We start from the raw sequence: 26,413 nt of genomic DNA, 5'->3' as shown, positions 1-26,413 counted from the left end.
GACAGAAATTTTTTATAAAGCACTCCAAAGCTTTTTATAATAAATTAATAGAAAGTGTGAACTAACATATATACTAAGAACTTATTAATTATAAGTAAAACGAGAAGATATGAATCAGTGGATAAAATATCTGCATGCTGATATTTTCAAAAACAAAGACTTTCACAAGAATCTAGAATCAAGTTCTCGCAGGTAACCGAGCTTGCTAAAGCAACATGTAATTTACAGCGAGACACGTAAACTCGAATAAACGTACAGTATAATTAGACGCGTCGATGAATCGTGGACATGTTAAGCAAAAATAAACTACAAAGTATATTTCTATTGTGCTTGTTTTCATCGTGTTCCACTTACGAGTAACGCCACACGTGACACAGAAATCTCGAATTAAGTTCGCGCAGGTAACAGAGGGACCAACGCGAGCCACGTGTAATTTATAGATAAACTACATACATTTGGGTGAATGTACAGCATGACGAAACACGTCAATAAAATTGGCAAAGCCAGCCAGAGACGACGCAGGTAAAGCACGGGAGGGGGTTGAATCTGACGCAAGAACGGATGCTCCTTCGTGCCATCCCCGACCGCGCCTGAGCAAATGCTAAAGGAAAACGTTGGAGGACCTGGGGCTGCTCGAATGATGAAACACTCTTCGATATTCACGCGACCGATTAAAACACGCACGAAAATAGACGAGGAAGAGAGAATTTGTCAGAACGGTGGCTAATCCGACTACAATTACTTCTCGATGGATAGGGTAAACAATCGGTGACTCTTTTCGATTCGCGTTGCTAATCTATATCTCCTTCTGTATAGATACAATTGGCTACACGAGCTTTTTAGATGTTTAGAGTTTTCTATACTTGCGAAGGTTTCTCATCAAGGAAAAGTCACCTTTTTTTGGTTTAAATAAAATAAAAATTAGACCGAGTTGTGATGTACTACAAAGTATTTACCTAATAACTGTAATAATTATGGTAATACTGCGGATGTTTATACATTTAAGGCGAAACTGTATGACAATATGTTCACAAGTGCAAAAATATATATCAAATCAATAATAATGTACATTCTATACCATTGAGAAAATAAAATATACTTTCATTCGAGTTTTAATTCTTTTTCTATATCTGTAATGATATAAATTTGCATAAACATTCGCAGTAATAACCAAAAAACTCCTTCAAACTTCTAAAATAAACACGGAGAAATACGATAAATATTTTATATGAAAATAGTATCTAATCTAAATAAATGCTGCTTTATAAGTTTCGTTGGTGACATACTTTTTTCACAAATAAAAGATACCATGTTGTGTTTTGCTGCTCGTGGCGCGTTTTTCAACCGCGTCACGTTTTCAAAAAATGCTCATTAATAATTTGTGTGTGACCAATTTTCTACGCGAGTATAATACGAAAATAATGAACGAAAGGAGCGGCGATATCGTAGCGGTATAAATGAGATGGTACTGAATATTAAAGAACGCGTGCGCTCTGGCCCTGTAAAACACATTCGAAAATCCGAACCAATTCAAACGTACGCAATTGAAGTATGTATCAGTTGGTTTGTGGCAAAACTGAGCAAAATTCTCGTCGAGATAAATACATTTTGATCAATTCTATTTTCGATACAAAATTGCTAACTTATATCGTACTTCAAGCGGAACGTAAAAAACCTACTCCGAATAATTAATGAATCAGTAGGCAATGGTTCTTGAGCTCTTCGAGCTTGCGGTACAGATTAGAGGACAATTAACACGATAATAGCCGTAACAAAACAACAGAAACAAGAAAATTAACGTTTTCAGAAATTATAAATAATTATGTCGCAGAACATAAAAGTTACGCGAAGAGGCAGTCGTTAGCAAGCTTGTCAATGCCATTATCGTGTCATGTATATTTTTAACGGCAATCTATTATTTCAATTATTAGATTAGCACTAGATTCCTAATGTACTTGTGCTCACGCCACGGTTCTAAATCATGAATATGCAACTGGAGTAATATATTATTATAAGGACAGTCGCGTCAGCGCATTAACATCGACAACTAGTATATTTTTTCGGGAAAAAACTACAATATAAAATGAATATACAATAATAAAATTCGAAACTACGCTAAAATGAAATTGCATCACGCAACCAACGAAATATTTCGCATAAAAGTAGACAAAAACAGACACAAATAGCTGTCCATACTAACCAATTTGCAAAACTAAACTAAAATACTGATTCGCCAAATGAAATTACATTTCGCGTCTAAAAAAATAATGCTTTTGTCAACAATTATGAAACGGAGTAAACGCTCCGTATGAAACGTTACATGACTTTTCTACTTCTCGTCTATTATTCGAATAAAATTTTGCTCGGCTCCGGTTTGAAGACGAGCTCTGAAGTCGTTACGTTCACGCGACACTTATCGACTCTTTCTAATCGCTGTTGCCTCTTTCTAGCCTCGTATCGCACTCTATTTCTGCTCGACGAGTCGTAAGGTCTCGGTGACTTCTCGAACATGCCGGTCGCATGCGTGCCGTCATCGAGAAAATACATGACGGTTAACCTTCTATAACCCACAGTGTGTTTAAAAAAAAAAAAAAGACCAATAATGCCACATAAATTGGACGGTAATAATTCTTAAGAACAGACTGTCGAGCACACTATCAGTGACGAAACTAGGCTAATCGCGACTTGTAGCTAATTAATTCGAGGGTCCCTTTACTTTTATGCTGGTCATTTATTGTGATTTTATTGCCTGTACCAAGTGTTTGGTGGCACTCAGCGATCATTAATTTTGAGAACTACGTGAATAGAACATAATTTATGATCAAAATTGGCAAAAAATTTCTTCGAAGTATTTCCCAAGAAATAATTTGGAGATATTCAATTCTAAATAAAATAAGAAGAACTGTCTTTCACTTTGCATTTGCTTAAATACCTCTCGTCATAATTCTCCTATTAGGGATTCTAGTAGTCTATTGAAGCCCACAGGTTCCCTTATAGCTCGGATACCTGGGGATTGTTAAAACCGTATTTTAGTTATGTACGATTAAACATAGCTACAGCTACCGAGGGCTACGGTTCTGACCTGTTCAAATAAATTATAATAAAAACAAAAAAAAAACAAAAAAAACAAATAAACAAATAAACAGTTCCTGAGAATCTCAGAGCTGAAGCTTCATCCGTCATAGCAAACTAATAAGTATGCGACTCTGGGTTATAAATGGTTAAACGTAATTTCAAGAAATGCACGAGGGTTGGAAAAAGGTGGTCGATCCTCCCTTGCTCGCTGTTACCAAGCGAACGAAACAGAGGAAACACGTAGCTTCTCGACGAGCGCATACGTCAAAAGTAGAGATGGGCAACATTTTTTTTCTAGATAAAATCTCGAATGACGAATAAAAGACAAACATTTTCTCTAGATTGAACAATCTTCTCTATTATTAACAAACATCAATCAATTTTTCACTCAGCACTGAGTGAATAAAATTAAAAATTTGAACTATAAAGCAAAATTATTATTCATGATAATCAAATAAAAGCATATTTGACTATCCGTTCGAAGGAATAAAAGTACAAGTCATTATACCGTTCGATTTCATTACTCATACATTATTGAAGTAAAAATGTTGCCTATCTCTGCTCGAAAGCGATAGCCCGACTTCTTGATCGGGCATATGAACGACATAAAAAAAAAACTAGAAAGAATTGTATGATGCAACTCACGTCATTTCCAATCTGACCCATGCTGGCGGCACCACCACAATTCGCGATCGTATCCGCCTTCGGGTAAGACTCGGTCACGTTAGCCACAGGAATTTTGGACGATTTTAATAAATACACTATTTATACAAAGGTATGCAATATATATATATATATATATGTATGTATGTATGTATATATAACACGAAAGACTCCGGTAGACGCGCGTGTATACGTTTACGAATAAAAAAAAGAACTCTGGTTCACGGTGGTTCTCTCGGACTTGATGACTCGTTCTCGTAGAAAAAAGAATGGGGAAACTTTTCGCCGACTCGATCGTATCTCCCACGCGACTGATCTCAAGACGAATCTTTCACCGACAAGTTTCAACGGCGAGCTTTTCTTTGGGACAAGACGTCCGTGAGTTGTCACACTCGAGGAACACCGGCGAGAAATTACCAGTCATAATAAATATCACAGAAATATTGCTCGTACCCTGTTGACGTCGGGTACTACTCCGGCTCTCTTCGTTACGCTCGTTAATTAACGGATTCTCGAAATTAACGAATTTTCTTTCTTTTTTTTTTTTTTTAAAGTAGAAATACGATAGATGCCTACGAAACGATTCACTACACCGACACTCAAACTGGGAAAAGCACAAGAATTAGGTTACACTAGACATTACGTGCAAGGAGTGGTACGATGAGCAATGTGTACGGAAAGAGAGCCGGTTGCTAACTGACGATAAACGATGCCTCGATAACCGAGCAGAGCTGCGATCATCTGGTCGGGCTGTCTCGGTGGGAGGTGAACAGCTGGAGGGGAGACTCTCGCCGGTTCCTCGGGCTTCCTATTGGTCGGCAGTGCCGTAGCAACGCCAGGCGTCGATTCCCCTCTTCTCTTCACGAAATTCGGATTAGCCTCGTGAAAAACTGACCTTTTCGAATACCGATCCTCTGTTATTGACCGTAACGATTCGGAAACGGGGTACAACGTCTGATGTAATTGTCTCGAGATATTGCGACAGCGGAAAATAGCAGAATGGAGAGGACGCTGGTCGTGAAGGAAGATTGATACGAGGCTGGCGCATGCAGCCTGCCGGCTTGATCAGCTGATGCCTTAGCAACAGGAGTACGAACCGTGCTAAAAATATCAATCCCACCTGATTACCGGTGTGTTGCAACCCGGTAACACGTTACGCTAGTAAAAGCAAATGAATACGCCGGCTGCGAGCATTTCCCTTGACTTTTCGCGGTGACGAGAGAAAGTCAAAAGTAAAACCGTCTAACAAAGACGCCAGGGATATATGTCAAGTCGTAAAACTCCGATTTTAATGACCGTTAATTTTATTGATCGGGTGTGCTAGCATTGGTTTGAAATATCGTATTCAATTTTATTCCAGGTTTCAATTATGGGGTTTTATTGCCTTTCTTAATAATGCAATAAATAATTTAAACGAGTAGTGAATTTTATTGTCGAATGGGTAGAAAGATAGTTTTTTTATTTTTATATGATTTTTCCAATTCCAATTAATGTTACTGTTCCAATTAATATTTCCTTGAAAGTGTATGCAATGTCTCTAGGCCTTGTATTACAAGCAAGATCGGCCTGCACAAACACGTTAAAGAATAAGGACTAATTACTACCTTAACTACTGTCATTATATCCATTAAATAATACAGTCTAGATGTAGTCCTATGAAGCTCATTGTATAAATACATATATAAAGTTCTAGACACGACTATATTTGCGTTGCAAAATTTAACATTTTACACAGTAGTTACTGCTGTGAAAAACAGCTTAGACTACTAGTCGTTCATCCACAATGTATGAGGATTTAAATAGTACGCTGTAGACATAGTCGTGCCAAGCACATTGCATAAATATACACTATGCTTGACACGACTATATTTACACCATATTGTTCAAGGCTTACAAGTAGGAATTATTCGAACTGCTTATTACACGTATCCATCCTCCACGAATTTGTACAATCCAGCAAGTAACATTATAAGTATTAGGTTGTCCCAAAAGTTTCTTTCTTTTTATTAATAATTAATACACACACAATATTTCATGTTTTATGTTACATTACAAAACTGTGTACAATTCATTTCGCTCCATTACTGCTACAGCATCAATGTCTAAGAAATTAGATTGCCTATTTATATAAACACTGCCATAGAAAATAATTGAATGCAACTCACGAGAGAAACTTTTAGAACAACCTAATATTAATTTTTGCATTCTAATTTTTAATTAAACTAGTTCATTATGTTGAAAATAAATGATTATGTCCAAGGGCTAAAATATGCAATGTGTTAATTTCTAAATTGAATCAAGGATTTTGACAACCATGTAAAAAATTAGGGAGTCACATTTTCTAAAAAGAACAGAAGACACTTTTCTGTGTTGCTACAAATCTCAAAGAGCCCATCTTCAAATCTTTCATTTCAGTTCTTTGCAAAAGTGTACATAATTTTATTATATTTTTTTAACGAGAAACACTGAATAATTAATTAAACAAACAGTTACGTAATCTTGAACACTCTCAACGTTCGATGAATATCGTGTCGATTATGTTATCGGACTGCACAATTTGGACGTCTGAAAAACATTTCGTGCACGTGAAACCTAATCTCCGGTGCTTTGTCACTGTAAAGCAGAGGCAGCCGGCAATCTGACTTTGCATAATCGAAGAGTGTGGATTCTTTGAAGACGGAACGGTTCGCGTTGTTTATCAGCGTTAATGAAAAGCCTCTTTCTTGGGAGGCATGGGGGGAGGGGGGAAGGGGATATTATCACGATGGGTGTGTATGCAAGAATGCTGTGATTCGCGAATGTTCATCCCAGGGAGCAGCGTTCGTCGTGACTGTTCGGATCAATGAAACCACCAGCCTCTTTGTAACGAGGGGGAGAGATGATGAAGAGCCATTCAGGGCCTTTAAGGCTCTTTCTCTTCCAAGGACAACGCGAAATAAAGCCTCGGAAGGAAGCAAGTAAGGGCTCTCCCCCTTTCCATAACCGAGAAACGGAGCCACCCTCTTCGATGACTCTCGTCTTGTTTAAAAGAAATCCCAACCTCTCTGAAACTGCAATCTGCATTAGTTTCAGACCAAGTTGTTCGTGAAAGATGATTTTTCTAGTTGATTTCGGAGCACTTTTTTTTTTGTAGACCTAATCGTTTGGATTCGAGATTGATTTCCAGTATTGATCTTTCCCAAAAACTCGAACATCCCTACTCCGAAAGTATCGTGCTCCGATTGGTAGTTTCCTGAGGCCGAGCAAGCTGCTCCGATCCCTTTAAATTGCCTTCTTCTGAGAACTCGGTCGGGCGAACGGCCTCTTTCTTGTTGCGCTACCGGGAAATCGTAACGCAGAATCGATACGATCGCTGGAACAATGGAAATCATTGTAACGTTTCCCCCAGCGCATTTCCCTGACTCGTTGCACCGATCGCGAGTAAGGTATGCATTTCCCGGCAAGGGAAATCCCGTTTCGCGAACGTTCGTGGAAACTGACGTCTTTGAAGCATTTTATCAGTAATACTTCTTAAGAACGTGATTACATTCATTAGTAGTATCTACATTATATCCAATGTATTTAATGAGTTAGTAAAATCACAGGGTGTCCCACCTACCCCTTGTATCGCGAATATCTTTCGTGTTTTTTTTGCGATAGAAAGAAATGTTAGAGAAACATATTGTTTGATTTGGAGGAGAACCTCATCCTATTTAAAAAAACTCCGACTTCCAAATCTTGGAAGGTACATCGCTGAGATAATCTTATTCCCCTCCAAACCAAACAATATTTTCCTCTAACATCTTTTCCAGTAAAAAAGACATGAGATATTTAAAGTACAAGAGTTAGATGGAATACCCTGCATAATTACTTGGTCACTTATTGGAATGTTACCTTGTCAAATATTTAGCTAAATGTACTTTTATTACATTTGGGTAACGTGGTATTTTTGAGCGACGACTGCGATGGATTTGCTAAAATTACTTCAACAGCTCTGCTTTGGAGTGCAATAGAGCAGCTTGGAGATCCTGTGGTCAATCAGTTTCCAGGAAGGCCCGACGCTTCCCCTTCTATTCGCGCAACGGTCTCGAGAAGAGCGCCGAGTTTCTATTATTTCGTATTCCTGGGAGCGGGCATTTGGGCGAGGTTAGTATTGGAAGCGCGAGGAGGTCAACGCTCGGGAAAGCGCCTCTCGTTACGGCACTGCCATACGATATTACAGGCCCCGTCCCTCGGAAATCCCCCCTCCACTATGCAACTGCACGCAGACAGCGTGCTCTGTCTCTCTGAACTTACCCCACCCGACAGTTTTCCACTTTTTCCCCCTTTCCCCGTCGTCTTCCTCCCACCAACGCTCTCTCTTTCCTGTTTCGTTCCTTTCTCCTATTCCCCTCCGTTCCCCGACATCGGTCACGAAATTCTCATCTAGATCATAAATATCTAACGACCGACGAAGGGTAATCAATTTCCGAATGTAAACAACAAAAGCTTTTCCAAAAGGGACTTTAAGATTTCTTATAAAATAAATGTTAGACGACATATCCTTCTCTTTTATTTCAAATGAAAATGTTCACGATAACGATTTCAATATCCACCACGTATTTTATTAGTTAAATAAAAATCCCGAAGTATGTATACATAAATGGGGGTTAGCAAGCGTAATTCGGTGGTGATTAAGGGTTTCAACCACAATTTTGGAACACCCTTTGTGCAACAGGTATATGTCCTAATTGATATAATTCTGTGAGATAATTAACTTCATTAAGATGACTCATAACCTTCGCTTGGTATTCATGAAGCATCGATGCCATTTTATTTGTTTAACATTGCGAGGTTATTCATTCCTTCCTTATGTCCATATTCATTTATTCTAGGTATGAACGAATTTCAAGAACCACGCTTGACACACATTTGCTAATTGATATAATTCTTTGAGGTAATTATAACTTCATTAAGATGACTCATAACCTTCGCTTTGAATTCATGGAGCATCGATGCTATTTTATTTGTTTAACGTTACAAGCAAGGTTATTTCAGTTTGGCATCTACTCTCAACTTTGTTTGGCACCGAAGCAGAGCACTCTCGCGATGAAGTTCATTTTTTTCCTAAGCGAATTCGTTAAGGTCGTTGTTTCGATACCACTGTAATTCTTTTACATTGCCATGTGCTTCGTATTGCGCGCACTCGTAGCCCGTTTCGTGACGAGTATAATGACTATGCACAGAGTTATATCAAGGATACGATAGAAAAATAATGTGTTAGAGTTACGACATCGCAGCAACAAATATACGTAAAAAGAAATGCTAATATTATTATGTTAATTGACGAACTATTTTTCTACATACGTTTTACATGCGACTTTCACATTAGCCTACAAGACAAATGGATGAAACCCGCAGTCTACTCGTCTAAACAGCGGTTCTTCAAGCGTTACGAATAAATCGTTATACAGAGTTTTTATACTTTTCGTGCGTCATCTATTATTCGGAGAAAATTATGCCAATCTCTGCCCACGATATCCGTGGCTTTTTATCCGTTTCCACGACTTCCCTTCAACGTTGTCTGCCTCTTTCTCTCTACAGTGTGTCTCTATCATACACCCTTCCACGCTGACTTGCACCGTACAACACTCTCGGTGGATTCGTTTTGTTCTCGCTTTCTCCGCTTTTCCGCCTTTTTCCTACTCCTTTTTTCCTCTGTCTCCTTTCTCTGATAATTTCTAATACGAGCGAGCCTCCCTCTGTTCGTCTCGTTCTAGCTCGAGTAGTTTTCAGCTGGTCGCACGCATTGTGCCGTTATAACGGAGAGAACTGCTCTCTATCTCTATCTTTCTCTCTAGCATTCGCGTATGCCACTTACGATACTCCAGTGCTTCCCAACAGGTGCGACACAGAGGTGGAAAAATGAAAGTTTTAATTTCAAAATTATACTCATCTTCGGGACACACGGGCCCTTGGTGGTTCTTTAACTCTACAAATTTTTACATTAAATATAACGAGCCTCCTACCGAGTATCAAGTATTTGAGGTGCACATTTTAATTCTAGAATAAGATTCTAGATTTTAGACTGTAAATTCCACACTCTTCTTTTGTTAGATATTTTTCAAAGATTTACATTTTTGTGTTATTCGTGGCATATACAAGATGGGACGCAACCTGTACCATTTTAAATAACTTTTGAACCAATTATTTTACACAAAATTTCTTGATACGTCTAAATAAATGATATTCTATTATAGCTAAAAATATACGTAAGTTTCGATTGAAATAAAGCAACCTAGATATCTTCGTTAAGAAGTATATTGGCGATAAAGCAATTCATACATCGTATACGCCCCTCGAAACCATGCAACTTTTGTATACAGAAATTTTGTCTACACCGATTGATTTAAAAATTATTTAAAGTGGATAAAGTTATTTCCCCAAACCAAAGATGGGGAAAACTCTAGGCTTCGAATAAATCTGAAGTTTGCCTATGTGTTTGTCTCGTTTCTCTCTCTGGAAAGTGTTCAAAAGAGAAAACGAGACAAACATATCGGCAAAGTTCAGATTTATTCGAAACCTAGGGTTTTGCCCATCACTTCCCCAAACTGTATATGCTTGTCTCCCGTGTGTGTCATCGCGTGATAAAGGTTGGGAAGCACTGCGATGGAAAACATGTACAATAGTCAGCCGCTGGTAGAATCATCGGGGAAGCCTCGTTTGTAGTTGTTACCACGTCGGACATGTTTCGTGCGCGAGGATCGTGAAAACCGCCCCTACTCGCTCCGCGACCCCTGCTATCTCTTCTCCACTGGGTCGAACGAGATTACTCGACTGGTCTTTCGGTCAGTGGGATCTCACTCGAATGGAGCGTCGTCGAGTAGCGGTGTCTGGCTGAATCGATTCTCGCGGTTGCAATGAAAAGAGGAGCGTTGATAAAAAAAAAGAATCGAACAAGAAACAGCGCAAGAACAATCTGAAGAGCGGAATGATCGATCGACCGAGGTCAATCGTGGTCAGAGATGAAATAAATTCTTAATTAAATACTAAATTAAACGGTAGGATTGATGATTTCAAATACTGTTTTTATTATAAATACATGCATAGGTCTAGTTTATTCATGTACATATTTATAACGAAACATTTATTTGGAAATATCAAACCTATCATTTAATTTAGACAGACTTCTTCAATGGACATACGAGAAATATTTATGGGACTGTATGCGTCTTTATTATTCGTATGAAATCACTTACAGATAAGCTGATCGATGATCATTGTAAAACGATCCAGTGTCAGGATGTGACAGACTCACCTGCAAGCAAACAAAATAAACGTGTTAATTTGGAAAAATAAAAATACGAGAATTTAATTTATTTTACAGATCTTGGGCATTTATTGTCATATGATGGTTCCAGTAGCGGCCTTAGAAGTTACAAGTCAAAGTGAACAAATTTTTAAAGAGACAAAGATTAGATTCATGGTCAAAGTATGTGTCATTTATTAAATACGTTAATTTTTCTTTGTGCCGACAAGAATACTGTGGAATCCTTTTCCGGCGATGAGTCACTCAGGTCTGTTAAACTGTATTACGAGTTGCAAAGCGATAAAAGTAGGCTATAATGGCTGTGTGCCATATCACAGAGGAAATAAATACAGAACGCTATACAAATTACTAAAATAGTCCCAACATTAAAAATGTCCTTTTAATTCGGTAATAAAATGCTCATTAAAAAATCTTTTAAAATGTATTCACTCAAAAGACCTGTATCAAGTCACACGTTTAATACTAGGTTTTCGGAGCACGGTCATTTTAAACCATTCCAAATTTCCCAAGGAAAGTTACCATTTACAACTTTTCACTACCAACTCGTGCATTTTCATCACCATTCATTTTTATCCGTATAATGAGACAAGCATACACCCAAATTACTTTAGTAATAGACGCAAACGTAAGAAAACACAATGAAGCAAAGACATCTCGAACCTCCGTGAACTTAGTATTAATACCAGTAATCATAACTAGACTGCGGATCTTTATGCAAAATAAAATATTCGTGAACGTCCCTATAAAAATTGAACCTAAATAGGAATTCATTTTATTCTGCAAATGTCGTAACATGAACTTTACTTTCAATCTTTTTTATATTCTTGCATATTGTTTGCATTTTGTAGTTTCTTGCACATTCAAATTTTCTATAAATGCATAAAGATCCGCCGTAACAGTCATAACAGAGTTTGCCTTTTTCTTGAGACTTCCTACAGTGGCGTAAATCAAGGCTATCGACGAAAGAACACCGCGGAATCCTTTCGATGAATCACTCGAGTCCGTTAAACCGGGTTACGAGTTTCAAAGCGATGAAAATTCCGCAATGGTTGTAGCTATCGTTCTGTTGTAACGAGAAAGAAATTGCGCGGACCGATTGTCGGTCTCTGCACAACGGTTGCGAAACGCACGCTCGACTTATCTGACCGCGCGAATCGTCACCCCTAATGGACACTTCCTCGTCGCTGGAGGCCTCTCGCAATGCATTGACAAATCCTCTCGTAGATAACAAAGCGTATTTTTAGCTTGCTCCGATCGAAAATTACGCGATCGGAAGCGACGACTGCCGGGAACGCTGATGAGCACCTTCGAGGCAGAGGCGAATGAGTCACTATTGCAAAACGACGTCTGATAACGATGCGTCGTTCGCCGAGAGGCGAAATAGGGCCGTGAAAACGCTCGTAAACATATAGGGTGTATCCTAAAGTGCGAAATCCACGGCTGGACATTCGGAGTAATGTCCATCGAGTTGCCACTCGATCAGCAGGTGGATGTTGCAACTCGATGGACAAGAGAACCGAAATTCAATTCGGTTTATTTTCGGGAGGAGGGTATAAAACAGTAAATGCAGGTGAGAAATGGTTAAAATGAGCGGGATGCTGCGTCAGCTAACAGGAAACTTTACCGCTGACGTTGGTTCAAGCAGTTCAGGGAAGTGGTTGGAATTGTCTCAATCCAATGCACAAAATTCGTCTGAAATTGATGGCCCTTACTATAAACGTGTGTTATATTTAATTAAGGATTAACACTTTATTTACCGGAAGCCTATTTATAGGATTTTTAATTGCAGTATATAGCTATTCGAATTTATTTGCTGTGTCGGGGGTTGTCTACTTACGATGTTCAGTGTTTGGAAACAGACTTGACTTTCAATGTACCTAGTAACAATATGGAGGAATTATTGTCAGCCTAGATTGGCATATATTACCGCAGAACATTCTTTTATGAATTAAAGACTGTTTCTAAATAGCCCGGTGCATAAAGTATTAAGAAAGTTAGCCAAGGAAGAATGATGTGCTCTACATTAACCTTTTGCACTCGAGGCCTTTTTTCTGGTATCTGCCAGCAACTCGAGATGTTTCGTACCATTCTATTGCCATGTACTCTAAGCTATCTAGATTTGAGAATAAGGTCACCTTTACCTCGCCGACAATCGTTTTATCGACAATTCGAGCTCCAAAGAAATTAAACGTAAAGAAACATTAGGTATTGTAGATTTGCTCCGTGAAACCTAGTAGTGACTGAGAGTCACCTCTCGAGTGCAAAGGGTTAATAAGTCACAAAGGAAAATAAAGCGTGCATCTAAGTTTGATTTTCACTCTCATTCTATTGTTCTTCCATGGACAATAGAATAGATACGTAGAATCTGTATTTTTTGCTCGAAATATTAAACGAAGCTCTTAATGGCTGCATGAACTGTTCTGGAACGAGTTCGACGGCTGTCGGTGTGAATGATGGACGCGCGCGTGCCGAGGACACGCGATCCAGGACGATAAGGATCGGGTGGAAAAAAGCAATGTCGCGGAAGCCAAGAACGGTTTCAGGGATCCTTCCGTAGGGAGTAAATCGACTGGGGTGGATCAGGCGTTCCGCTCGACGCTTCGAGCAGGAACTCGCCGTTCTGCCTCCCTTTGTCATCCGTACAATGATGTTCCGCGAACCGAGAACTCGTGCAGGCCATTTAGGAGGGATCGTAAAGTCGCGAACACGCAGAGACTGACACTTCCTCCCCCTCGCCCTGTTTGTCTAAAATACACAGGACACTCTGACTGTATTTTCACCGAATCGATTTTATGCATGGACTTTCGAAGCGTTGCAAGCAACGTGCGAACATAACAAATATTTTAGTTGTAAATGTTAAAGGAAATGAAAAATAAATAAATTTAGCTATACTATATTTCACAGTTTATTTTGTCGAGGAGTTCATACATATTTGTATATATTAGGTGGGCTGGAAAATAATGTCGTTTTTGCAATTTTAAATGTTTGTTTTTTCACTCATCAGCTTATTGATTGTAATCGATCTGGCATTGAAAATTTGCGCACTAGACGGCAAAAGGCTGTTGATAACGAGGACGATTACAAACGACGTTACTTTCCAGTCTACCTAATACCACTGTGATTCTAAAGCTGCCATGTAGCGATGAATCCATAACTTATTAATTCCCTATTGCATGAATTGTGTTTCATCCTTTGCGAAATTACTTCCTAGTCGATTACATATTCAGAAAGGTATAATTATGTTCAACCTCCTCCACCTTCGCTATCCTAATAACAGAGAGTCTACTATTCCACGGGCAGATAGTACTTCCAATACCGAATCTCTCCGAGAATACCCAAGAAACAAATTCAGGACGGCTGCCTTTCAAGTCCTCGAAAGAATGGAAACGCCGAGAATAGACATCCTACGTCCACCGGAGCAATTTTCGAATTGCAGAGACAATCGATAGCATAACCGAGAGCCGTAGGTGTGTATCCGTAGACTGCGTTTATGGACACAAAAGATCGAGATAGAAACGATTGTGTCCGACGCACGTGATACACAATTGAAAGACACGTACACTTGTTGCACCGGAGACAACCTGTGTACGGACATTTCGACCGATCGAAGCAACCTTTGTTCGAGCCGTGAGTCAAGTCTGCCAACTTCCTGACTTTACCTCGCACCTCGGTGTGTTATCTGGCGGTCTTCACGGCACGCGCAATAGTTCCCCAGCGCGTGCCACCGCGGGATCATCTTTATTCTCTCGCTAATGACGCATCCTCGTGTCGTAATTGCTTCGGAAACAATGGCCGAGCGATGCTATCGATGGAAAAGGAGCGTACGAGGGAAAACTGGGGGACAGAGGGGAGAAAAAAAAACGAACGAAGAGAGTTCGATGATGTATGAGAACCGTGACTAGGGATGTATCATGAGACGGGCTAAAATAGATCGATGGAAGCACGAAAACAACCATGTTTGCTCTTACGAGGACGAGAATAACAAGATCCTCTTTGAAACGACTCCATTCACCTTAAAATTTCTGGAGTGCAGGATGCACGTACGAGCGGGACAAATATTTATTTACAGAAATCGCTAGAGAAACATCTGATGTTTATGCGTTCCGGTGAGGTATGAACTGGTCATTTTCGAGGGAAGGTTTAATATAGAAACTGGATTATGTACGAAATTTGAATGTATGAATATGGCCAGTTTGACGAATGACCTGACAAATTTATACCTTGACGATTTTAAGAGAAGGAATTTCTACTATGGAATATAAACATTTAGCGTTTCATATTGTTATACTCTTGTAAGAATAGTGTTGACACACTTTTTCAAATAAAACCATCACGTTATCAAACAAAACCGAACACCCATTCGTCCTATACAAGCAACGCATTACCTACCTTTCTTATCAATCTGCAGATTAATCTATAATCCTCCGAATAATGTTTCCCGCGTCCACGCGTTTCATTCTCTCCACTAAACATTCTTAATGCCCATCCCACTCGTATTAACGACAACAATGCCAACAATAAATCTTCGTCGCGAATGAAAAAATAAAAAAATGAAGAAGAAAAACAGAGAACAAACAGGAAATTAATGTAGCGTAGAAGTAAAAATAATTACACGCTACGGTACTAGGCGAGGTACAGTTACGAGCTGTCGTTAACCTAACCGTGATAACGACCAGAGAGGACACAACAATAGGCAAAGTTAACAATGCCACGGAAACGGTGGACGTCGCGAGCAACGCGATGCTAATTGAGAAAGAGATTCGAAGCGGGCATTTCGTTCCGTGATTACCCTGATCCATACAATTGCAATCGCTGGGGGCTTAGCGAGTCGTTAAGTGCAACGATCTGACACACATAGGCGATGATTCAACCATGAGTAATAGCGAGCGATCGGCGATTAAACGAATTTCGCGAAGGACAATAGTTCGATTCTTGCGTCGAGGCGGATGCGACCGGTTCGCAATCGGTCGACTGTCAATTAACGGCTGCGAAATCTATGAAAAAAAAGACGGAACGATAGTAAGAGAAATTGGATCGCGTTATCGCTGACGACGAGCTGCGAAAGTTTCGCAGAAATCGAGACGTGTTTATCTCGGGGGCGTAGCTCAGATGGTAGAGCGCTCGCTTAGCATGCGAGAGGTACCGGGATCGATGCCCGGCGCCTCCAGATTCATTTTTCAAATTGAATTTTTTCAAAAATTGAAAACCGTGCATTTCTACATGTTCCTACATCTGTAATAATCTTAAATTTTACAACACCGAACCATTTTTTTTCTCATTTAATTTAAAAGATATTTCTTGATAAATTCAGAGGCATGCATTTCTTTCATATTCTCACAAATGTACTGTAACGACTTGAATTTTCGTTTACAATTATGGGTAGAAATACAGTTAACAAAAAAAGTCCTATTAGAGTGATATCCATCAAGTTGACACTCAGTCGAGACTGGCCTGTAGCAACTTGCAGCACAAGAGAACTGAAATGTAATTCTATCTCCTATTACAAGTACACACTATTTTTAAATACTACTTTAAAAACTGATCACAACAAATATACTGTTTCGCAGACACGACTCAAAATACAATAAAGTATTCGTTATTTACTATCTAAAACAACATTTTACCCAGCTCTGCTTTCCCAATGCTCCCTCAAAAGGCTCGTAAACAGACAAATCACAAAATCATCAAGAAACAAAGTCTGCGTTACTGTCAAATCCGTTTAAAGCCTCGATACATCTGTCTATAGAACACAGAGTTCTGTGTTCTCTCCGCGAGTACTCTATCGATTCTACATATACACACTGCGTGACGCGCATCTGTGTTTACGTAAAAGTAGAATACGTAAAAAGTGTTTTTGTGGGCGGAGATTAGATCGCCGTCGAAATTTCGATGTCAATAATGGTGATACCACGCGGCTATCACTCCTAGGGACCATGGGCGATGCTTTGGTATTGAAACAGAGTATTGTTCGACGGATCGATCCGGTTTTCAGCGACAAGCGCAGCGTATTGTCACGGTAGAGCAGCTGGCTGCAAAGATATTCTGTAACGACGCTTCCTAGACACTCTCTAGCACCGAAACATTCGTACGAGGTCATGGGGGAAAGTTTTTAAACAATTTCTTTATCACAACGTCATGAATTACTAAGTCTATAACATTTTGTATTAGGTGGGCTGGAAACAAATTTTTTATAAATTTCTATTTTTAATTATTAATTGTATAATCACTCCCGTTATCGATAGCCTTTTGCCATCTAGTGTGCAAATTGCCAATGCCAGATCGATAAAAATCAATGAGCTGATGAACGATAAACAAGTATTTAAAATTGCAAAAACAATATTATTTTACGGTGCACCTAATATTTAGTATTTCTTTAATATTTATTATGATTTCAGTAATACTGGTCAGGGAAAATAATTGTCTTGTATGGAGATGTGTGTCCATGAAGTGCATCAATATTGTTAGTTAAATATCTGTGATGAGAATGTGTAATATACAATATCTTTGGTAAATGATAAAGTAATATTTGATAATATTGAACATCTTCGAGGTACCATACGATTTACTATAGTGATGTGGATAGTTCGTGTCATTATATCGAAAGACTATTGTATTTATATATAGTCTGTTACCATTGGAATCAAAGGTTTGTTTATGACTTTTCGTAAACTCAGATCATAATGATATAAAATGTCGATTATAAATGCAAGATAAATCGTTAATATTTTTAATGAAACATTCTTGGACTTCGCCCCTTTTCACGAAGGCTTAATATTTATAATATACGTTTTAAATGTCGACATATCGAGTGTAGAATTTGTGTATCATTTGTTAACTCCAGCCATGTGAAAAGGGCTTTCGATAATTACGATTAGAAATATTAAAAAAGGCCTGAAACGTGTATGTATACACGTGACTGGCTCAAGACATGGATGAAGAAACGTGAACGCACATCCGAGGTGTAATGACGGTTGAACAAATGACTAGTCAGATACCAAGATTAGATATGTATTCTTGCAGTTGATATCGATACGATGGGTGGATAATAGGTACTCGAAATACTTTAAACCCACCAATTGTAGGAAATACACTAACGAAGTGCAATTAATTAAATACAAAATTACTGTATTCTTGTTTTTTTCAAAACTGATATTCATTCTCCGATATATTCGAACATTATGAAGAAGTGAAACAAGTTTCCCATGGGAAACAAAATTATTGTTAACGAAACAACGATGATGAACTTTTCCCTGCAAATTACAGCTTGAAATAGAATTAACTTTATTTCCAAAATCTAGAAACTATCGCAGACTAGAAAAATCAAATGAAGCACCCCTTGATATAATAATTTTCTAATTCGTAATGCATTCAAATGTTAAAAAAAAAAATTATGTCGCAAATTTTAATGTTCGAAAAAATATGTTTTTTTTTTTGGAATGGCCGTTAAATGAGACGCTGGTACTTAATGGGTTAATGGCCGGGAGTGTCTGGCAATGGATCGAGCGAAATGGCTCGTCGTCGTTCAACCCGATCACCGATACCGCCAAGAACGATTGGCCGGCGTGATTTCAACGCGACAGAATTTTGCAATAACAATGCGCTCTCCGCTGATAAAGCCTAGATATCCGTGTCATCCCGTCGCGCGACTCTCGTCCCTCCGTTTTGTTTCACGAAAACATCCAACATTATCGCTGCCTGGCAAGCACACGACCGCATTATCTGCGGCTCTATTGACAACGAAATATCAATAATAGGAGACGAAAACGCGGTGGTTCTTCGTATTGGTCGGAAAAACAATAACACGCTATCGGACGAACGGGCGATGGTCTGGCCAATTCGCTTTTACAAATAAATAACGCGAGCTCGCGCGAAGATTGAAGATTCGATTCCACGATGTTTGTGCAAATGCATATTTCGTATGCGGAATATATGAAATTATGGAAGGACACCGATGCATGAGAAACACGCAAATGCCGTCATAGTTACCATAGCGATCATACTTGTAATTATTACTGTACTATGGATTTCATGAATTTATAGTACGTCCTAATATAATAAATAAATACTAAAAGTAACCAAAAGATACATGAACTTGTGTAAAATCAAATAACAATTTTGTTATATTAATAGTAGAATATAGTCGACATACATCATGTACATTTTTGTATGTTTTCCATATTGCCGTAAGTCGTAAATGCATAAAATCCGCAGTTTAGTTATTCAGACAGTCAGTATAGACATTAGTATCGTCATTTTAGTTATCCTTACCATCGTTGTCATCGTCAGAAAAGTCTTTATATTTACCATTGGCATCATTATCATCATAGTTATTCCGGTTATCATACTTATCATAGCCAACATATTTGCTATAGCCGTTATTATTACGACTACAACGTGCATAAAAAAGAAAAACAAGGAGAAATATTATTTTTTAAGTCACATACGGTGTAATCTACAGGGTGTCCCAAAACTCGGGGAGGACTTGGAAATGGGGGGTATCTGAGACGATTCTGAACAACAATTTCCTTTGCAAAAATGTCGGATGGGGCTTCGTTAAAGAGATATTAAGAGAAAACCTCGACCAATCAGAGCGCACGTAGACCGTTGGAGCGGCCGCGGTAGCGTAGGCTACGCGCGCTCTGATTGGTCGGGGTTTTCTCTTAATATCTCCTTAACGAAGCCCCATCCGACATTTTTGCAAAGGGAATTGTTGTTCAGAATCGTCTCAGCTACCCCCCATTTCTGACTCCTCCCCGACTTTTGAGACACCCTGTATAATTGTACGAATACTATTTTCGGAGGATGATTTACTGGAGCGAAATGGATATTTATGCATCGCGAAGATATGCAAACAGCATTCGATTTTTATGTATGTAAAATGTGCATATATGTATGCGCGAAAGTTGGGCACGTGTCAATGTTATATGCACAAATGTATCCTATCTACACATGAACGAAAATAATATTGATTACGTGGATCGCTGATGACGATGACTAGCGATGACTTATAACTGTATGATCGCTATGATCGCGACGATAGATATAACGACATTTCCATAGTTTCCATATATCGGTGTGTTCTCCCGTAATTGCATGTATTTTGCTATACGAAATACACATTTGCACAATTGGCGGTAATTACATTGGAATATTAAATTATCAATGCGGTATAATCCAAGTTGCGCGATTGTTTTTCGCGCTGTTTCGGTAAACATAATCGGCAATTACGAATCGCTCTCTATACGCGCGCCACACGGGCACGCTTTAAGGCCGACCGTAAATAGCTTCTTGCATAATTCCACCGGAACACAGCGAGTACACAAGATCGTCACGTTGCGCCGCCATAATCTGTTTACGAATATTGGCCGCGCCGTTTAATTGCTGCACTTTCGCGCGATAACGACCGACAACACACTTGTAACACCTGATAACGTCGTTTACGAGGGACCGTGCACCCCAACGCCGCCAGACGCTGCTCCTCCATGCATGGACGCCGTTAATATTAGGGCGTCGTTGACGATACCGTGTTTCTCGAGAAGTGAAATTCATTAAATTATAACTGCGAGTAGTAAACAAAAATAATTTCGTAAATTAAAACTTTGGTTCACTGGTATTTTTGAGCGATAGTAAGCACACTTCTGTTGGTTGTGATGGTTTAATCACCCCATGGTGGATGATTGACACCTTCTAAGTGGGTGATTTTCTGATCATCTGCTTTTGGAAGGGGAATGGTCACTTTCCGTGGGCGAATCGTAAATATGTTATCTAACATATTTCAGTCACTGTGCATGGAAATTAAAGTTCTAACTATTGTGTTTACAACTTTCTGGATATGATAAAAATATGAAACATACATTTGAAAAATAAAGGTAGAAATATGAAATATAAATCTGAGCAATTAACCATCAAGGTATTATCAAATATTTTCAATTTCACGATCGAACTCAAAGTAAATAAAATGTTTTCTCCGTTCAAAAATAGAAGAAAAAACAATTTTTTTTGTATCAAACAGTTTCCTAAATGGTTTTCTAAATTATCAACGCGAGAATAAAATATCGTGCAACAAAATGTGAACAAATAACTACCCCCACCTTATATGACCACAAACTACGCGCGCGAAAAATTATCTATGACGCTTCCCAAGACTTCTATCGGAACGGATTCGGCGCAAACAACCGCCGAATTTCGTAAACAGCGATATCGAATCGACAAATAGCGTTGTTGCAAAATTTTCCAGCCAATCGTTTCCTATTGAGTTGTGTTTTAATCCTAGGACCACTTCCGCGGATCTCGACTGATCCTAGACACTCCTAGACTATTCACACCATGAATAAGAACACAATGAAAGCAATCAATGTCACAAGCAATTGAATGACGTTTCATTTGTAAGTATTGAGTCATCTTCAAAATTCGATAAGGATAAAAAGAAATTTATGTTTTAACTATTAAATGAAATTAGCGCCACAAAAGAATTGGATATTTAAAAAGATTTGACTATTTGTTATTAACGATAGATTTACAATGAATATAAATAAACGGTGTCTAAATTGAGACAAGAAAAAAATAATTTTCTATGATTACCAAGAAATTTATGTGAATTGTTCTATTTTTGCATATTTTCATGGTCGTACATGTTTTTATAAGACATCAAAAGAATGTTAACCTTCTATCAGTTATTATTTAAACTTATCTGTTGTTTCTAAAAAAAGGGGCACCGATAAGTGAATTATAAATAGTACATTATCCTCGAATTATCTTCGTATTTACCGTTCCTTACTACCACAACACTTATCAATGAAGTCAATTAAGGTGATTCAAGTTTCACATGTACGTTGATAAACGAACGTAGTTTCATTTTTTACGTGCATATTGTGCAATAAAGGCATTATTATTACGCTTATTACTTTCTCATCTCGCTTGTTCAGTTATCGCGGTATTATCTATTTCACTCAGCAACAAGACATTCCTTGAAATGAATTTATATAAAATTATTACTTCAAGTTAGATTGAACAGCACTCCCTTTCTGTAAATTATTCATTCCAGCATACAACATACGAGCAATCAATTTGCGCTATAAAGACCTCTAATAATAATAACATTAATCTTACACTACGAAATATCACAATAATGCAAATATGCAACGTGTGAAAGGTTAACACTGCAACTACCAAGGACAATGATAACCTGTTAAACATACAACCACATCATTGAAATTAGAGGGTAACGAGTAAAATAAATTTATCAGTGCAGTTAGCCTCAATTCTATCTGAACAATTGTCACTATCTTACTAATTGTAACAAAAACATCGTTAACAACTGAGCAATTTTAAAAGGAAGCTCGACCTACATGAGTCAACCTGGCTTTCCGATAGTTGCAGCATTAATTATACTCACAAAATAACGAGGAATGTTATTACCACTATGAGAATTAAATAAAAATGTTCATGGTAGACGGTTAGGGTTGATCTAGAATGGTTCCAAAACATGACGCCCTTAAATCGTTGGAGGTTCCCACGAACGTTAAACGACGCACTCGCGTTCGAATAAATTTATCAAATTACATCGTATCACACATTGTGATCGGTATAGTCGCCCCTGGCACGGTGTTTCCTTTGTCGTCGAATCGATGCTCGCCCTTAACCATGGCTGGCGACTTTTATGTGGCAGTAAATTAAGGAAAGCTTCCCAAAGAAACGGCGGGGCAGCAGGGCTACGCAGGCGAAAAACTTGGCGGCCGGAACATAAAATTCTAGATATATTTTCGCGATGCCCCTCTCCCTCCCCTCGCCCGACGGAATATCCTTCGACCGATACGATCAACGGCCACGGAGGATCGAGCATGGAACGCATGACGTCGTTTTACGATCCAGACATAAAACTGTGTCAAACAATGTATCGCATCCCTGCTCAGCTTCCTGTGACCGTAAAGCATTGAGACCTAGATCGATCGCTTTATTCTGTCTTTTTTCTTTGTTTCGTTGGCGTCCCTTGAAAAGGGCACGAGGCCTCGACGTGTTGACAGTGTTAACGTGTTGCACGGATTTGCAATGAATTTTATGGTTTAAAAGAGAAATTGCTGCTTGGATAATTCTAATCCCATCGATCGCTTTATTCTGTCTTTTTTCTTTGTTTCGTTGGCGTCCCTTGAAAAGGGCACGAGGCCTCGACGTGTTGACTGTGTTAACGTGTTGCATGGATTTGCAATAAATTTCACGGTTTAAAAGAGAAATTGCTGTTTGGATAATTGTACAGTTGAAACTTTGTAAATGGAAGAACTCACTGGGCAATAAGATTGCTTCAAGTATGGGAGTATTCTTTGCAAGCGAATGCAAATTCACAAGTTTGCTTTTGTGTAATGCTTACTTGTAGCTCAAAGTATAAGAAAATGTATTTCTAATCGTATGCATGTATATATATGTGTGTGTTGACAATGGCCTGCGTATAATTTAGTAAAAGGGCTATTTCTAAGAAGCTTTGGAACTGTAATATTAGTTAAACGATTCGATACATCTACCCTACATTCTCAACACTTGGATCTATAACTATAGCCCGCCACCATGGCACCTACAGATGTACATACAAACTTTACCGTGCCTTAAAGCGCGCGGTGTTTGACAATGCACGACACATCTGTGCAATAACTTCAGGATCGGCCACATATTTGCTCGAACACCGTAAGAATATTTTCCCTGTTAATACAATCGTTACTGTATGTTCCCGTCCCCGGATTCAATTTCCCTTTTTAAAGAGTCGTAAAAGTCCGCGTTTCTTTCTCCCAAGCTGTCACGTCGAGGTATTATTACTGGCACGGTGAGCAATTTTCAGAGGAGCCTCGTCCCGTGGCCTTTTATTATACCGTTGACACATGGCCCCGCAATTACTATTGCATCCTTCCACAAGCACAACGTCGCGACCGAGAGGGTCGAAGGGATCTCGTCGTTTGCGTCTAACCCCCAGAAATCGTTTTCATCATCAGCGTATCGATTTATCGAGATATAAATTCGTACGAGTGGTTCGTGCCTGGCGTCGATTATTTTCGCCCGTTCCTCTTCTTTCTTCCAACGTCATTCCTTATTTACGACGCGGCCGCCACTGTATCGACTAATGGCGGTTGGTCGCGCGCGACAGGCATCCCTCGCGATGGAACCAATCCAATCACGTACTCGTTAATACCGATAGCTATCGATTGCTCGCCGTTGCGTTCAGGTATCACGCAGCGCAGCGAGGGGAGAGGTATTGTTAAAACTAAATGTTTTCTTGTTTTGAACACTCGACAGTTGCATTCTTGGTCCGCGAGAGGTACCTCCGAATTTTAGGCTGGTTGATCGATATCTTTTGGCTTGTACTGGTCTTCGATTTTACACGTAGAATTCAAAGCGAAGTTATTAAGACTTTTTAGTATTAAAATTATTTAAAAAAAGAAATTAGAAGAATTACTCAGGGAATATTTGAAGGATTTGTTCGATTAAGAACAAAATGATTTCCTGTATAATAGGAATAGATAATAAAGTAATGCATTATATGTACACGTAATTAACGCTTTCGCTGTGGCACATTTTCGATGACGCACATGTGCGTTCAACTGAAAATATATAGTTGTTTTTATTATGTTTCAGTTTTCATCTTTTTGTTCGGCAATCATATTATATATATAAAATAAGTTACCACAAATATATGCTTTTCAAAATAATCATATCAGGACATTTGTAAGAAATTTTTCATTAAAAAAAATATCATAATTGCAGCTCCCAGCGAACGGCTACTTATTTTTGTTCGCAGCAAAAGTGTTAATATAATTATTTGATCGTCATGGGGCAATAACTTGGTTCACCTTGAATGTCTCTGTCATCGATGGTCCTACGAAAAAACTTACAAGACAAAATCGCAGTTTTGAGAGCCACTTACAATAGTAGAACATATGTTCCTATAGGGTCACTTTTTTCCTTGAAATTTCAAGACTATGAACGTTTCTTTTCTTTCTTAAATGAAAAGCTACACCACTTAAAATTCTACGTAACAGCTGTAGTTAAGAGTCTTTACTTGAGACAAGGTTACTCAATTTCTCTTAGTAAAAGTGTAAACTATAGAGACACATTTGGTCAGCAAATGCTTAATCCTAGAGTTTTGAATGGTTAGTCCTTCGGGCCAGGAGGCCCAAAGGTTTCTGGTGTACCGTCTCTTATGACTCACGAGTGAATCGTCTTTACCTAGGAAACCACCGAAGATCGTGTCGCCCGAGAAAGACAAATTATACTAATTCCTCATTATTGTAACTGTTGTAAATAGTGGATATTTCAACATCGGCGAACTCTTATTCGTTTGTTTCTTGGTGTGGCGCCGTCTCTTTCCTCTGTAGCCTTTTGTTTTTGCGCGGACATAGTTATAAGTTTTCACTATTATACGATCCAACATGGTAATACATGTAAGCCAAATTAAAACCAAATAAATACAATAAATATATTAAATCCAACAGTAACATCGTAAATATAGGGTATCAGTTAATGAATTCAATAAATTAACCTCGGTCGATGACTAATGCAATTCCCCGTTTGACACGAACGTTTTAAATGAAAGGGTGCGTTACCCGTCAACGTGAGCCATAAAAATCCGAGTGGAAATGCGATTTCTCCCGTAACTGGTGATTGGTAACTGTTTATAGAGGGAAAATGGCCGTGCTCGTGGAACGCATAAAAGGGCTCTTAAGATCCCGCTGAGTTACGCTGTATCGTGAATCGGCACGTGGTGTTGCGTCGCCTGGGGGTGTTCTCGAAGAGAATTAAAAGCAGGGCTATATTACTTATAGTTGGAGAGAAAGTATTTACTGATTTGTTTGTAAACAAGTGAAGGGAAAGAAAAAATTAATTGAAAGGAAAATCAAGTTTCCAAAAATTCTTATACTCAATTCTGACCATTCGGATACCTCAGATTCTTTTTCTGGGACATCAGGAATATTTATAGTTTATATTTAAGTTTTCGAAAAGCTAAGGTTTTTTAAATACACGAATTAAAAGTATTTCTATCTAATATTGTTCTACGGAAGGTTCCCTAAGTCGGACACTTTTTATTAATAGTATATAATAGTATAATAATCTGCTACCGAATTTTGTTCATTACACGTCATCTGTTAACACTGTCTATATTCATCGTTTCTTTTCATTGCCTACAATTTTCTTTTTAACAGAAGCCAACTCCACCTTTTCCTATCCCGGCGAGGATAAGCTTCATCGTCGAAATTTCCTAAAATATATTAGGATTCTTCGTTTCCGCCTTAGTAGGCGCCAAACTACAGATTCTCTGTCTAGCGCGATCGTCTGATGTCCCTTGAGCGTCATTGGGAGTCGGGCTGGATTCCTCGGGCAGTAATCGAGGGTATCAGTGTTTTGACA

At 38.7% G+C, this 26,413-nt stretch overlaps 1 protein-coding gene and 1 non-coding gene across 3 annotated transcripts in view; one reads left to right on the top strand and one right to left on the bottom strand.

Annotated features, from left to right (window-relative positions):
• The window catches only part of LOC128889261 (sestrin-1), a 209,265-nt gene that overhangs the window by 36,053 nt on the left and 146,799 nt on the right, over window positions 1-26,413 (bottom strand). The window lies entirely within an intron of this gene.
• On the top strand, window positions 16,121-16,193 carry Trnaa-agc (transfer RNA alanine (anticodon AGC)). Its single transcript has one exon. It is a non-coding gene; the product is annotated as a tRNA-Ala (tRNA).

The sequence above is a fragment of the Hylaeus anthracinus genome, unplaced genomic scaffold (genome assembly GCF_026225885.1).
Source record: "Hylaeus anthracinus isolate JK02 unplaced genomic scaffold, UHH_iyHylAnth1.0_haploid 11997, whole genome shotgun sequence".
Classification (NCBI taxonomy): Eukaryota; Metazoa; Arthropoda; class Insecta; order Hymenoptera; family Colletidae; genus Hylaeus; species Hylaeus anthracinus.
This window is presented reverse-complemented; position numbering and strand designations above follow the sequence as displayed.